This window comes from Balaenoptera physalus (assembly GCF_965194825.1).
Source record: "Balaenoptera physalus genome assembly, chromosome: 6".
Classification (NCBI taxonomy): Eukaryota; Metazoa; Chordata; class Mammalia; order Artiodactyla; family Balaenopteridae; genus Balaenoptera; species Balaenoptera physalus.
The window spans coordinates 59028186-59045169 of NC_138885.1; the positions used below are offsets into that span (position 1 = coordinate 59028186).

A 16984-nucleotide genomic window follows, 5' to 3' on the forward strand; every position below is an offset into this window, starting at 1 on the left:
CAGAACAGAAATTGTTATTACTTGGTTGGCTTTTCAAAATAAAATAATGATTTGGGGTGATTGTAATAGTAAGAACTCAAAGAAAATGGACTGTAGCTAAACCTTTCACAGCATTTTTTCTTTTGAAGTCTTTGTGGGGTTGCAGAAAAGAGGCTGGAGGAGGGAAGCTGTGAATTGGGAAGGAGGTTAATGTTCAAACCCAGCATCTTCCATGAGGTTAAGAAAGGTTTAAGAACAATATGAAACAGATAAAAATCTCTCACACTAATATTTTTTAATGAGTTCGACTACTCTGAAAATATCATTTAGATAAGGATAGATAAGGAGTACTGAGTGTGAAATTATGAAATAGCAATTTATTTGTAACACTCGGAATTGTCAATGCCCACACTGTCCATAATATATTCCTTTTCTCAGGAGAAACATTGATCAAATCCATCTGAAATCGTTATAAATTACACCCCAATAAAGGATTTTACTCTTTTCTATTCAGATGTTGTTAGTTATTGTAATAAATTATCCTCAAGCATTCAGTCATATTATCAACATGTGGCTTCTCCTTTCCTCTCTTCCTTCTTTGAAGGCCTTCTCTAAACTATAGGCTAGAACAAAGGAAAGTCTCAGAACCTTGTGAAAAGGATTATGTGGTCGGCAGAATCCTAAAATGCTACCTTTCCCAATCAACCCTCAAGTTTTCCCTCTTAATCCTCAGGACTATGCATGTGATGAGCTATTAGGTCTGTGATTGTTATGTTACGCTACAAACGGGACTTTACAGAGGTAATTAAGGATAGTAATCAGTTGACCTACAATAGGGAGACTATTTAGTTTGGTCTAACTGGATCACAGCTGATAGAAGAAAGGAAAGCCAGGAATAGTTGAAGTGTGAGGATTCAACTCACTGTTGCTGCTTTGAAGATGGAGAGGACTAGGTGAAAGGGAATACAGAGAGCCACCAAGAGCAGAGGCTGGCTGGCTGTCAGCCAACAAGACCTCTGACCTACAGTTGCACAGAACTACATTCTGTCAACTATCTAAATGAGTTTGGAAATGGGATTCTTCTCCAATGCTTCCAGTTAAGAGCCAGTTCCAGCCAAAACCTTGATCTCAGAACTGTGAGATCCTGAGCATTGAACCAAATTGAGCCCACCAGGACTCGACCTACGGAATGGTAAGATAACAAGTGGAAGGTTTTAAGCTGCTATGTTTGTGCTAATTTATTATACAGCAATAGAAAATGAATATAGATAGTACATGTACTCTTAACTGTTGATATTTCAAGATATAGACTTATGGGTGTAGGATATGGATTTAAACTGTCACCACTTAGACAACTGTCAGATGGTACTAAAAGACCCTCAGGATTTTCAATACTCTTTTTAGTTCTCAAGAGGACAATTGCGTGAAAGCAGACTGTGACCTAATACCTAAGATTCAAATAGGAGGGAAATCTTATTGTTGTTATTATTTTTAGTGTTCTTTCTTTCTGAGTATATGAGGAAACCTTTTTCCTTTTTCTCGATCTCTCCCTAGTTCTTAATTTAGCAGACTATGCTTTTGCAAACTGAAATAAAACATTCTTTAAATGGTAACATTCTCCCTAAGCCTTTGGAATTCAGGAACACACACTTTCCTGAGTCTTTTAGCGTTTATTATGGCAATGATTGTTAATTGTACTAGTTCAATAAAAATCTGTTCTTATTTTTACCAGGACATAATTGGATAAATTGATTGTGCAATCCAGACAATACCTGGAAGTGTCATATATGAGAGTAAATCTCATTTCTCTAGGTCAGACAAGCCCACCAGGAAAGAACAAAGGTGAAACCAATACCCATAAAACAATCCCAGAAGATTGGTCTGATATGCGTTCTAGAACTTACAGGCTGTAAATAATGTCACTCCTTGGTAGGCCAGAGATCCCACTGTATTTTAGGGACCTTGAGGAGAGATGAATTTACCCAAATTTATAGATCTTACAGGTGCACTTTGTTGAGATGAATTTCTTGGTTTTGGTTTCTTAGTCTCAAATAAAATAGTCAATATAAACAATTTAAAAACTATATCTGGAATAATATTAATAGATATATTATTCCAGATAATATAATCTGAAAATATAATCTGAGATTCTTTATGAAATTTTTACAAAAATTAATTTTCTGACCTGGGTAGTTTTTCAATGCTATTTGGCTCTAGATTAGCTGACCACAGCAAGCAGACTTATCTAGTTAATTAACAACTCCTGCTATACCCACATTTCAAGATAAAAGGAGACCAGCCTCCTTTTGTTTCCAGGAATAATCTTTGGGAATTACTTGTTTTGTGTTTTTTTGTTTGTATATTTGTGAGTTCAAGTGGATTGGAAAATATTTTGTGCCCACTAAAAAGAATAAGTTTTTGAGATCCGGACTGGTAAATTTTGTAATTTCTGCTCCTGGAACCAGATTTAACATCTTGTTTCCTTAATTAATGAGCTAAATAAATCTTTGCCACATGTTTATTGTGTACAAAAAAATGTTGCCTGCCATTCTAGTAAACAATCAATATTGCCCACTGCAGCCACCCCCTCATGGTGAGCCCTGGGGGGCGAATTCAGGATGGAGGAAAACAGAACACTGTCCCTAGAGGGTTAAGATGCATACCTAAGGAATAATTTCAATGAGCCCAGACTCTTTCTTCTTCCCATACACAGAAAAGCACTAAAATCATTAACTTGAGATGTTTGTCTTTTGTGATTAGCAGTAATCTTTTGGTGTTTGACTACATGGGTTTTTGTTTGTTTGTTTTGTTTCACTTTTGTTTTTGTTTTTCCCAGCAAAAACTCCTCTTCCCTTACCTCTTTGGAGCAATTCTTCAGAGCTATCTGAAAGGCTGTCTCCCAGGCTATGGTCCTCAATAAGGTCCCCTAATAAAACATAACTTGCAAATTTTAGGTGGTGCATTTTTCTTCAGTTAACTTTATATTTGTATTGCAGTCATGTTTTCAACTTCTTGAAAATGATACATTATCAAAAATATAATTAAATCCACTTCAGTTTGCACGCTTAACTTTTTATAATTTTAGTTTGATAATTTTTAACTTTGAGATTTTACTACAACATAAAGATTGTTTAACTTCTCTTTTAAAACCATTAGCTTTTAAAATTTTAAAGGAAACATGCTATAATTTGATGCTTAACTTGCTCTTGGTCTTGGAAATTTCTATAATGTTAAATGAGAGGAAAAGATTATATTTCTCTAAATCAACTGGTTAATTTAGGTTATCACTCTGTTTCGACATAAAAATCACTAGATCTGTTTCTTGCTAATTTGTCATTGTCTTACTTGTCTTAAATTTGCAACAGTGTTTTCCAACCAGTGAATTCATCCATAGCTTTGATATCAACATTCCCTTAGTCAATTTTACATTGAAGAAACCTGAGAGAGCATGCTTTTTGAGTATGATATGCTACTTGCTTAGGAGCAACTGTAATTGGGTGAGAGCTGGTACTAAAGAAGAGCAAATATCAATGGCTGAGTGTAGAATGTGGTCAGTAGGAGCAATAGGTAGATAGTGGTATTAGTGAAAAGAAATTTATTTTTAAATTATTTTTCATGGGAGAAAGGAGCTAATTATTTTTAGTAAATTCCACATGGAAAAAGAACACGAAATATGTATATATTTTGCTTTCCCTTTGGATTTCTTATAGAATGTCTTCAATTTTTATGTACACAATAAAACCAGTTACAGTATTTTAAACGACTTGAACCTGGATCAAATTATATTTTGTCAAATAATATTGAAATTATTCTTGCCTGCCTTATTCTGGAGAGAGATTTTATAAGATGGATAGAATAGTTGATCTTGGTTAGTCAATAAGTCTTCGTGACCATCAATTTTCCCCAGTAAGTCTTAGACACCAATCTATAATTTAAGTAATTACTATGGTATTAACTTAATTGCTCAGCCAGGAAACTCTTCCTAACCAGTTACTGACAAACAAAAACAACAACAGGATATAACTCATTTTCATTTCAAAAACAGCAATTAAATTCAGCAAATGACAGGACAAATTTCTTTATTACATGATCAATGCAAAAGCTGAGATCCTGTTACCGATGGCATTGAACTAGTCTTTCCCAGATGAACATAGAATTAAAAGAAGAAACTGCCATTAAATAAAAACAAGATATTTTACATTGTTTTCCAAGAAAATATTTTAATTCATAAATATTACATGTATTAAGGGATATCCTGGGAATTCCCTGGTGGTCCAGTGGTTAGGACTTGGCGCTTCCACTGCCATGGGCCCGGGTTTGATCCCTGGTCCGGGAACTAAGATCCCGCAAGCTGTGTGGAGTGGCCAAAAAAAATAAAATAGAAGGGATATCCTGATTTGTACTTTTTACCTGCAGTCACAGGACTGTATATTTGGTTGGTGTTCCATTTGGAAACAATTTAGGAAATCAGTTCCTAAGCTGGGTGTTGGTTGGCCACACGAAGAATATACAGGAAAGTATATGCTGAATTTCACTGAAACCATGGGAGAAGAAGAAAGTAGACTAAACTATGTGTATAGTTTTTATACATATATATCTTTATATTTGATACACTCCAGATTATGTTGAAAGCCAACATTTCCATAATTATAAAAGCTTATTTTTCTTGTCTACATAACTTTTCTCAGAAGTGTAGACCCTAAGACCCTGGACGGAGCTGAAATTCTATCCTGTCCCTATAATGACCCGTGTGAAGTCACATGTGAAGAATTGATTAATTAGGTTGGTTTCAGATCAACCACAGTATTTTAATTCCTGGTTAGGGAGGTAAGGGATGATGTATCCACTTTAGTTGTAGGGTAAAAAATTCATTATTATACAGATGTGCAAAAAAAAAAAAAAAAAAGTGTGGGCTTTTATTTATCTATAACTGATAAAATCTTCCTGAGCCCTCAATTCCCTCAGTGGGGATAACTGGGGTAGGAATCAAAACTTCGATTTGCCATTTCAAGTTATATCATTTTCTTTCAGCTTAGACAGTTTCCTTCTAGTTAAAACAATTTGATTAGGTAAACATTTAGTCAACTAAAAAATCAACTTTTTAAAGTCAGGACTATTTGTCTTGTGCTTGCTTCCTTCATAAGAGCGCATCTAGATGAAGGGGAAATTTAGGGTCCTCATTGGAGGGATGGGGTGCCTCATTATGGTCTTTGTGCTGGTTTGGATTTGCAGTGGTTGATGGTTGACATCCACTGACTTGTCTGATCCAGTCTGATCCAGTCCATGAATGTCTTGCTGGAGTTCATCAATGAAATCTATGGAAATTATGGTCTGTTAATCTTGACTAGGGCAGAACTTGATTGTTTCCCCTCTGTGTGCTATCTTGATCCAAGAGGGCACCACAGACCCCCTCATTTGTTCCAGGTGTGTCTCCCACTTACTTGCTCCCTGGTCTGGGTGCCTGCCTTGAAGTTCTTTGCTATAAGGAGTGCTTTGATTTCCTCACTGTAACCACCTTTTTAACCATTTCCATCCACTGCCTCAACACTTACAACTCTCCTCTCCCTGCCCCACTGTGAAGGTGGTCTCATGGTACCTACTGCCAGAGTATGAAGTGGGAGATGGGGCCAAAGCTCGTGCTTTCAGTTCTCCTTTCAACTTAACTAATACCCATCTCCCATGATTTTAATCCTGAGAGGTGTAGGTAGATCATAATATACATCTGAATGGTTGTTTCCTCTGCCTGTCCTTTCCTTCCCAATATCACCTCTCCTGGAAGAGAAAGGCTTTCTGCTCCTTCCTCCTTTCTGAAAGAAAGTCGTTGATGCCAAATCATGGGTTTCCTCTTCCCTATGGTCTGTAATCAAACCCTGCCATCCCATTTGCTCAGCCTTGTTCTTAATACATTAATGAGAGCTAAATAAATTTGGAAAATATTTTGTTTCTCAACAAATTTTGACATTCAAGCCTATGGACTAGCTGAAAAATTACACCTTGGTTGTCAAAAGCTGAACTTTTTTTTTTCTCTCTCTAGATTTCTATTGTAATCATCATAACTATCCTGGAGGCAAATGGATGCCTCTGAAACCATTTGTTTATTTTTTTCATGTGGCAAAAATTTATTGAGCATATATTACATGCTTGACACTGTTTCAGGTGCTTATGTGCTAGTGGCAGAGGCAGACAATAAATCAAAGAGATAAGGAAAGTATTAGAAAGTGATGAATACTAAGGAGAAGACATGCAAAGAAGGGCAACTGGAAGTGTTTGGGTAGGGAAGTTGTGCTGTTCCCCAGGGCAGGGGTAGGAGTGGGGTCGGCTAGGGTCGGGGTGGGGGGAATGCCTCACTAAGAATGTGACAGTTGAGACAAGTATAAAGGAACTGAAGGATTCATCATACAATATCTGGGGGAAGACCATTTTAGGCAGAAAAAAATAGCAAGTTCAAAGGCTTAAGAGCAGGAAGTGTATCTGCTTGGAGCAAAAAAGGAGTTGGAGATGAGGTCAGAGAGGTAATGAGTAGTCAGGACACAGAGGACCTTGCAGATCGGAGTTGGACTTTGGATTTTACTCTGGGTGGGTCAGGAAGTCACGGGAGCCTTTTAAGTGAGGAATGACATGATGTGAAGCGAGTTGTAACAGTCTGTGGAAGAGTAGCGGGGCAAGTAGGGAGGCCAGTGGAAGTGACTGCAGTAATACAGGTAAGGGATTATGGTGGCGTAAACCAAGCCTGTGGCTATGAGGAAGGGGCGAAATTTTTGGTATATTCTGAAATTTGGAAACATGTTTTGAACTGATTTGATAACAAACCAGATATGGAAAAGTAAAGGAAAAGAAGCAAGAATGGCACCAAGATGATGGTACTGAAAACTTGAAAAAATGGAATTGACTGAACTGAAAAGTAAAATGAGTACATTTGGGGCGAGGGGATATCAGGAGCTTAATTTTGGTCATGGTAAGTTTGGAATGTCCATTAGGCATGCAAGTGGAGATGCTAAATCAGCAATTAGATTTGTAGGTCTGGAGTCCAAGGGACAGGTCTGGGTTGGAAACATTCTTTACATTGTTACCATATTAGTCTTAATTTGTTACCTAAGAGTAATAAAAACTTGCCTTGTTTGACAGGAAAGAAACAAAAACAGAGTAAATTTAAAGAAGTTAATGGAATGCCTGAAAACCAAACCAACATTTATGGTTAATAATCATTTTAAAGAGCACCTAAAATCTGCCCCTCCCCCATGAAAGATGGTGAAGTAAAAAATTACAGATGGAAATTATTCAACAGTTCTTAAAAATTGAGAGTATTCAGATTACTTTTAAGTTTCAGTTATCCGGGTGACTTGTTCCTTCACCTCCTTCAAGTCATTGCTCAATTATTTCCCTTTTAAAAGAGGGCTACCCTGACCAATGTATTCAAGTTTCAGACTTATTTTTTTTTCACCCTCTCCATTCCAAATCTCCTTAAACTGCTTTACTTTATTTTATTTTTTGTTTATCAATAGTATTTGTCACTTTCTCAAATACTATGTGATTTACTAATGTTTGTTCATTGTTGCAGTGAACTCAGCTTGTGCAAAGCTCTCCACCCTGCTGGCCTCACCTATAATTCCAGCTTTGGCCACGAGCAGTGGTTCCCTGAAGTCTCTGACCAGCTTCAAGCAGCTTATCTGAAACCTGAACATGCCTCACCATAGACTCACATCTTAAATTCCAGCCTTAGGGCTTCTTTGCAGACTGCCTTTGGAAACCTGCTGGGTACAAAATTAGCATAACCTGAAGGTGGGAGAGTTAATCCTGCAGGGCTACTCTGGGCCAATGGGAGGTGAGTATTTTCTTCCCTCAGGCAGATGTTCTTGGACGCTTTACACAAAGTATCCCAAGGGTTAGAACACACAGTCAACCAGAGTGGTGGCCAACTTCCTGCATCCATTAATTGATTCTTCTGCCATTCTTTTATTCCACCCATCCCCTACCTCCCACCGCCCCACCCCCTCCCATCTCTAAATCCTATCCACTGCATACTCCTAAATTAACCACTTATGCCTAATTAACCGTTGGTCACAGGCTTTGCTTTATGGAGAATTCAAGTGAAGAATTTTTTTTTTTTTTTCCTATCTTCTACCACTTCAGCTGTCCAAAGGGAGTTGATATATCCCAAGCATCCAGAAGACTTCCTGGCATCTGACAAGTTCTCAACAAATATGTGTTGAAATGAACTGAATGTAATTTGGTTCTCTAATTTCTAAATCAGGTAGGAGTAGGAATTTGGAACTTCAATGCCAAAGCACAGCTATCAAAATGATACATAACCTCATAGGTCATTGAACTACACCACAGGGGAGTTCAAACAGGAATAGAATAGAGAGTAGGGTTAAAGAGTTTGCATTCAGGAGGCATACTGCTTGGGTTGTGTATCACTTTGCTGCATGTATAAACTTGGAAAGTTCTTGAACTTCTCTGTGCTGAAATTTCTTCATCTGTAAAAAGGGGATAATAGTAATCTCTAATTCAAAGAGATGTGAGGAGCAAATGAGTTAACATATATAGAACATACATGGCATATAGTAATATGTTTGAATATATAGAACATACATGTTTACCATTATTATTTTTGTTATTGTTATTATTATTAATTTCCACCACACATATTATGGAGACCCAGCACCAAATTAAAACAAGTGGACATTGCCAGATTTTAAAGAAATCTAGCCAAAATCAACCATTTTCTTATATCTCGCTTTTTTAGTTACAATTAATATTTACTCTAATAAACATTTAAACAATATAGAAATATATAAAGTTCCATGATATATTCCATTGCCACAGCCCAGCTGGTTTGATTTTATTCAAGCATCAGTTCATTTGTTTGCTAATAATATCAGCCCAATTTATAAATGAATTAACCAATTCATGATAGATACTAAAATTTCATCGTATACTACCTTATACTTGGGCCCCAATGCCAGATGCAGACAACATCAACTTATTTTGCTACTCTGAAGCTTATGGACACAACATCAAACTAATTTTCAGGATTCTGAAATTTCATCATTTGTGAAGTGGAGATTGCCATGCCTACCCCACCATGTTTGGGGGAGAATCAGATGTCACAGTGTTCATGAAGGGGCCTAGCACGGCCTCTGGCATGTAGTTGAAGATCAATAGCACTAACTGAAATCAGTGCTAATTGGAATAACACTAACTGGAATCTCATCCACATCCCCACTTCTCTGAGTTTGGTGCTGTAATTTTTCTTAAGAATTCAAACACAAATTTTAGCCCTACACATGTCTCATTAGTACTTGGCAATTGGAACACTTTCATGAAAATAAATGTTCTGGAGATGTGTGTTAGAGATTGAAACCTTTTCATTAGCCATAACAGCACCAGTTACAGAGTTATTTCAGCTGCATTCAGTTTGTAATTTAATTTAGTAGGTCATAATGAGAATTACTAAAAGCAACCAAACCCGCGTTCTTTGAATTCTTTTAACTTGGCATTATGTGCTGAGCAAATGGGCTTATTAAGCAAGCTGCTTGTAAGGCATGATACCTTGGTTCATATACTAACCTGTGTTTTAAAAAGTTTAAACTTATAAGACATAAGTGCTGAGTGTGATTTTTAAGATAATAAAGATAAGGTAATGAATGGAACATTAGACTTTGTGTTAAAAAATTAATCTCGAACTGGATGACCTTGACTTAACCCTTCTTTACTTTGTAAGTCTATAAAATATTTGGTTATGGCAAGGTAGAAGGAGATTATAGTAGGAGATATCTTCTCCTATTTCCTTCACTGGTATTTATGCCCAAAAACTCTACAAGGAAGGTCCTATATACATTCAAGACATTGTTCCTTTAGCAGTTGGGAACCTCAGAGTGAGATTCAAAGACTAGGAGAGTACTTCCATGAATCTGAAGGAGGAAAGAAGACTGCTTAGTTTTATTGCAGACGGCTGCCTACTTCAGGATGTGCCAAAGTCTTTTTCTATTATAAGGTGACTTATGAAAATCATATAATACCCAGTTTAGCACTTTTACTGCTTTTAGATTAAGTGCCATAAGCTCATGGGATCTGTAACCTCACAAAATCAAAAAGATGAGGAAAACATGATTTTTAATCAGTCAGTCCTGTAACGTGAATTTATTTACGACCACTTTGACTCCTGAAACTATTTAGTCCTAATCACAAATTACAAGTGAGATGATTTAGGATAATAAAATTGTGCCTTTTTACATCAGTACTAATTAAGTGCCTGAGGCAGAGCAGGTACTAAATTAAATACTGTAGTAAATTCCCATGGAGTTTTATTTAGGGAGAAATGATTATTACTAAAGTAAACCAAAATACTGGAAGAAACACATATGAGGTCATTTTAAAAAGGGGTTTCTGAAGCTTAAAATGAAGTAATATTTTACTTGAAATAATACTGAATAATTAATGAAAAGGATTGAGTTTGTATAAAAGTTTGCACTAAAATCATTTTCAGAATAACTCTTCAAAAATAGGACTCTCGAATCTAATTATCCCTTTCTGCAAATTTAAGAATGTACTTAGACGATTTGAGGCTACATACAATGTTAAAATCTACATAACCAAAAATCCCAGAAATGGAGATGAAAGCACACTATAATTCTAAACTGTTTGGGATTATCATTTTTCAAAGGTATTTCCTGCCCAGTTTTAAATGTCTGGTGCTAAAAATGATAAGCAAACACTTCTGTCAATAGACCGCTTGTGTTCCTTACTCTGTTCTTCTCAAAGTGACAAAGTGCCTTGATTCCAGCAGTGATTCCCCAGTCTGCTTTCTCCTTGGGTTTCCATTGTGACCGTTAACTGCTGAAACCGAGCCCAGAACCGAGGATCACAGGATCTGAACGTTGCAAGTGATACCAAAGAGGTAAATTAACTCATCCCTCTGCCTTTAGGAAGGACTGTGTCCAAATCTTTCCAGAGGAATAATTTTACATCCTAATGAGAGTGAAAAACTAATGAGTGGGAATTCTTTAGCAACTCGTTTGCGTACTTTTGGACTATTTCTATGCTAATGTAGTTGCAACAGCAAGGAAGCATTCTAAAGACACATGGGCGTTGCTCCCCTCACCGCCAGATTAGCGCATGACTAGGATTAGGCATCTAACTGTTACAAATTCATTAATTTGCCTGAGAAAATTCTTTTTGCAGATTAAACAACTGCATAGAACATAACCATTTTTACACATCTTATTTTACATGGGTAAACATTTCGACTCAGTATTTTTTCATCTCTCGCCTCCCTTTAACTTCCCTCGCCATTCTTTTGCTTTTTAAATTTGGTCCTCTTTCTCCCTGGCCTGCTATTTACCCTCCACCCTGGGTAATGACACCACTAAACTTGAAGTTTAGCTCATTACCTTGGCACCATCTTCTTCTGACCTTTTATATTCTATTGGATGCCAAATTCTGTAATTTTAATGCTTTAAAAATGACTCCTGAGTCAGTTTTTTCCATTCTGTTACTACTACCTTACTTTAGGCTTCTATTATGTTTTGCTCGGATATAAATTAACTCCCCTATTCTTCTCCTTGCTTTGATTTCTCTCCAGCTCCCAAGTATATCTCATGCACTGCTGTCAGAGTGGTCAGCATAAAGCACAGCTTGGACTTAATCTTGCATTGAAACCTTCAATAGTTCCTCAATACCTTCCCAAGCGTCCAAACTCCTTGACTTGACTCTTAACACCTCTCTTCCCATGTTATGATCCAGTTCCCACCTAACTTTCTAGCTTTACTATCTACTTTTTCTCTTTCACATGGATGACAGTCTTCCTAAACTATACAAAATTTTCTAAACACACTCTAAATTTTCTTACGCATTTTTCCTAATTCCATGTTTTTGCAATCTTGCTTCTTATTCTTCCAATATTTACCTGTGGAAATCTGACACCTCCTTAAATTCCCAATCAACCAAGAAACTAACGAACCAACCAACAAAACAATTATAAAAGCAGCTCCATGTTACCCTGTGCTCCTACCACATCAGGACCATACTGAACATCCTAAATACGTAAACTCTAGTCCCCACTCAAATACCTGCTAGAAAGATATTATTATAACCAGTTCACAGGTGAAGAAACTGACATTTAGAAGTGTTAGTGACTTGTACCCTAGGCTGCACAATTATAAGTGGTATGTGGCATATCCCAGTAGTTACCAACCTAATACTCTTTCTTTCTTTTTTTTTCTTTAGCAGAACCCTGATTTTTTTTTTGGGGGGTGGGGGGAAGGGGAAGGGTTGGAACAGTGTAACCAGATTTTAAAAAACAAAAAACACAAAAAAACCATGTATCCCAAACTCCTTTATAGCAAAAAGTGCTTTGTGACATAGTTCTAGCCAAGAAGATTTATGTGGCAATCTGCTGGGGATTTTGGCAATGTTGTGTTGTCACTTTCATGTCTCTTCCTTCCTCCTTATTCTTTAGAAGCACTGGCTGAGATGCCTGGTAAAGCAGGGACCATCTTGGGACTATCAGTTTGGAGACTAACACTAAAATAGGTAGAGCAAAACAATGAAAAGAGCCTGAGGCATTGATGGTACTGGGTTGGAGCTGCTGCACTGTCACCTGTCCAGAAATTCTTGTTGGGTAAAAAGACTAAAGCCTAACTTGCTTAATTTATACATTGGGTTTTCTGTTGCTTAACTGGTGCATGATGGAAATGGGCTTCATACCTAGATCTGTGTCACCTGGATTCTCCTTTAGAGAATCATCACTGCGTTCTTCATGGATCCACTTAAACCTTACCTGAATCCTCATCTCTGAAATAAAATTTTCTTTCTTATGTACTCTCATGAAATTCTGGACTACTTTTTTTTTTTTTTTAGTAAGAACATTTCTTTCTTTCTTTTTTTTTAATTAATTAATTTATTTTATTTATGGCTGTGTTGGGTCTTCGCTTCTCTGCGAGGGCTTTCTCTAGTTGTGGCAAGCGGGGGCCACTCTTCATCGCGGTGCGCGGGCCTCTCACTATCGCGGCCTCTCGTTGCGGAGCACAGGCTCCAGACGCGCAGGCTCAGTAGTTGTGGCTCACGGGCCCAGTTGCTCCGCGGCATGTGGGATCTTCCCAGACCAGGGCTCGAACCCGTGTCCCCTGCATTGGCAGGCAGATTCTCAACCACTGCGCCATCAGGGAAGCCCTGGGCTACTTTTAAGGGCCCTATGATTTCCTCTTTTTATTTGGAATTTTTATTGTAGATTGTACATTTCTCAAGAATACAATCTATTACTTCCTTTCTTCCCTATACATAGAAAACACTGAATGAATGTTTACTGTGTTTGATTAAAATCCATAAAATTTACTGTATAGTTTTCTATTATCTGAGTCTTTTATGAATTTGTTTTAAGTTTGTTAGGAACATACATGTAACCCAAACCACACTGATCTGAGCTCCCACTGAGTCTGCCAGAAATGAGCTCCCTCAGGTCTTCCTGCAAGTTTCTCAGTTTATTGCCTTAGGGGCACTTAGAAACAAGGTCCTCTGGTTGGTTCATCGGCTAGCTCTCTTCATTTTTCCCTGAGTGGCCACTTCTGATGCTGCTGAGACCGCCACTCTGCCCATTCCAGACTTGGGGGAGGAAATGCTGTTCTCACTACCCCTTTACTCCATAGATCTTTTCCTAATTACTCATTGTACAACTGGAACCAGACTTTGCCTCAAAGAAAACAACAAAAGAATGGGGAATGAGGCAGTGGAACCATGTAGATTACATTCTGAATCTTGTACATCATAACTGGTTTCCGATAGCTGATGAATTTTATAATAATAATACTGTAACTGTTACTACTATAATACTGTAACAGCGTTATTGTCAATTTTGTCATTTGCTAGTGACACTGGGACATTGTCACTAATTTTCACAAATAACAAATGAAATTTTAAAATGTGGTAATAGAGTCTTGATTTCAAGGGGTTTAAAGAACTAGGAAGTGAGTGTAGATACATTTTTAAGGTATTTTTGTGGAGAAAGGAAAGGAGTAAATATCAGGACTGGAGCTGAAACTTAAGGGAGTGTTAGGAACCAGGTTTTTGCTAAATAAAGAAACATGAAGAAGAAGGAAGAGGCGGATGGAAAGGAAAAGAAGTGAAATAAAAGGGAGAAATGGAGAGATTTAATTAAAGACCTGTGAGTAATATCCTGGTATTCTCCTATGCAGTGTACAAACAGTGCTCTGTGCTCTTAATAGGAAGAGGAAGTTCAAGAGATACGTCTTTGAAGAGGAATTATTTAGGAATTAATGTGGAAAGAACTTAATGTCAAGTATTTTTTCAGGCACAAGAGCAATATAATTAAACTAGGTTCTTTTATACACAGTCAGTACTCTGTACCATATATACTAGCCTTCTGTTGGTCAGTTTATAATTTTGTAATACTTTCTGATGTTTTACTATCGACTTCAAAGTGAGGTAGGCTTTAATAACACATTCTGATTTTAAACTACTATAGTAGAAAGTTGTAAAATCTACTATTATTTTAAATCTTTTTAAAAATAGGACACTCCAAATGTGTTCCACGGGACTGAGGCTGATGCAAAGAGACATTGCAGCGCTCTTTGGCCTTTGGGATTCAGTCGTTAAGAGAGAGCTGCCAACTCCGCCTTACCAACAGGGGATTGAGTTTGTTCACTCTTCTCTGGCTCCAGCACAGAAGGCGGGCTGTCTGCAGCCTTTGTAAAACTTAAGGTAGTTCTTCCCTTGGAAGACAAGACAGACCCTCATTTGCTCATTGATCCCTTCCTGGAATCTTGTGACAGAATAGACACTAACTAACAGGAAAGGCATGTAATGAAGAGAAATTAAAGAATGCATCCTAATGATGAGTTTTATAGATTAATAATGATTTTTGGTTGGCATATAGACTTTCTGGGTTGGCTACATGATAGATGTTTTAGACTCTTTACATTCTTTCGAATTCTAGAATATTTTATACTTTTTGAGGTAAGTTCTTTCAGATTGAGAGATTCTTGGATAGTTAATTTATATTTTTTGAGGCCTTGGGATGTATCAATTGCCATGAAGAATATAATTGATTTGTAAGATTTAATTGAGCTGGTATTCTTATATGTAATGTACAAACAGTGCTCTGTGCTCATGGATAAAAAGAGAAAGCTCAAGATATGCCTTTGAAGAGAAATTATTTAGGAATTAAGATGGAATATGAGGTTGGATATCTCAGTGTATTTCAAAGGAATATATCCGTTCTGCCCCTGGAAGGCAGGATCTCTCTCTCCCTCTGTGTTTTCTTGTTCCAGGCAGGCAAAGCCTGCTTGTTCCTCCTTAGTAACTGTCATTGCCTCCTGCTGGTCTTTCATTTAGCAGGAGAGGGGGTCAGATGAGACTTGATTAATAAATTGTCATTCCTCTCCTTCCCACCTCTCTCAAGCTCTGCTATCATAGAATCGATGTTAAATTGGTAAATACACTATCTTAAATAGCTCAGATCTAGCAAACTGAAATTTAATTGGTTAAATATAAATGCAGCTTTCTCCTGTCCCCTATCCCACATCCTACTGTGAAGTACATAAGTGCAGTAGAGGAGAGGTAAGTCAGAAAGAGAAAAACAAATACAGTATGCTAACACATATATATGGAATCTAAGGAAAAACAAACAAACAAAAAAAGGTCATGAAGAACCTAGTGGCAAGATGGGAATAAAGACACAGACCTACTAGAGAATGGACTTGAGGATATGGGGAGGGGGAGGGGTGAGATGTGACAGGATGAGAGAGTGTCATGGACATATATACACTACCAAATGTAAAACAGATAGCTTGTGGGAAGCAGCCGCATAGCACAGGGAGATCAGCTCGGTGCTTTGTGACCACCTAGAGGGGTGGGATAGGGAGGGTGGGAGGGAGGGAGACGCAAGAGGGAAGAGATATGGGAACATAGGTATATGTATAACTGATTCACTTTGTTATAAAGCAGAAACTAACACACCATTGTGAAGCAATTATACTTCAATAAAGATGTTTAAAAAAAAAAAAGTAACTAATAAGAAAAGGTTTGGGCTTCCCTGGTGGCGCAGTGGTTGAGAGTCTGCCTGCCAATGCAGGGGACACGGGTTCGAGCCCTGGTCTGGGAAGATCCCACATGCCGCGGAGCAACTGGGCCCGTGAGCCACAATTACTGAGCCTGCGCGTCTGGAGCCTGTGCTCCGCAACAAGAGAGGCCGCGATAGTGAGAGGCCCGCGCACCGCGATGAAGAGTGGCCCCGGCTTGCTGCAACTAGAGAAAGCCCTTGCACAGAAACGAAGACCCAACACAGCTAAACATAAATAAATAAATAAATAAATAAATAAATAAATAAATAAATGAAAAGGTTTTAGTTTTACACTTCTGTTTTTTTCTAAAATAAGCAGCTATTATCTTTCTAACAAAAGTTTAAGCGTCATTTAAAATTATTGTGAAAGCTCATGGTAGATAAAGTATCCCCTCCCAAATTTCCTGCCTCCAAATGTTTATATAGTTCTGTGCATAATGGACTCTGATCTTTGCCAATGTATCAACTCCATGGATATATCAACTCCATGAATATATCAACTCCATGAATGTTCTATCATTCAGTATCTAGCCAGGAAAACAGAAACTACCCTCAGTCTTTCAAATAGAGGGTATTAATACAGGGAATTGGTTACCCAGGTGATGTAAAACAGAGACGCTAGACAAGGGTTGGTGAAGGCAACCCAGAGAAACTCTGATCACTCTCAGACTGGAAGCAACAGATGAATGTGTGGTTACCAGACAGCAGAAGCTGGACTCAGGTCACAGCCAGCACATGATGAGAGCTGGACCAGTGATCATTGGGCAGAGGGTGAGGGTGCTAATGGCAAGAGCTGGAACCGTGGAAGAGACATGACACTGTCAGAGATTTTTTAGGATGCAACCAGAGAAGGGATGAAATACCCTAAGTTTTCCCTGTAACGAAGACCCTGTTAGGATAACAAAATCTTGCTTGTGTCTTTTAAAG

The 16984-nt window shown here is 37.7% G+C and overlaps 1 long non-coding RNA gene across 2 annotated transcripts in view; it reads left to right on the forward strand.

Moving 5' to 3' along the window:
* Positions 1–16984, forward strand: part of LOC309662434 — a 48495-nt gene that overhangs the window by 19868 nt on the left and 11643 nt on the right. The window contains exons 2-3 of one of the 2 annotated variants that reach the window (XR_014264676.1): positions 8110–8230; positions 10769–10879. This is a non-coding gene — a long non-coding RNA (uncharacterized lncRNA). Of the gene's footprint in view, positions 1–8109; positions 8231–10768; positions 14899–16984 lie in introns of those variants that run through there. The other variant, XR_014264677.1, reaches the window with a different exon arrangement.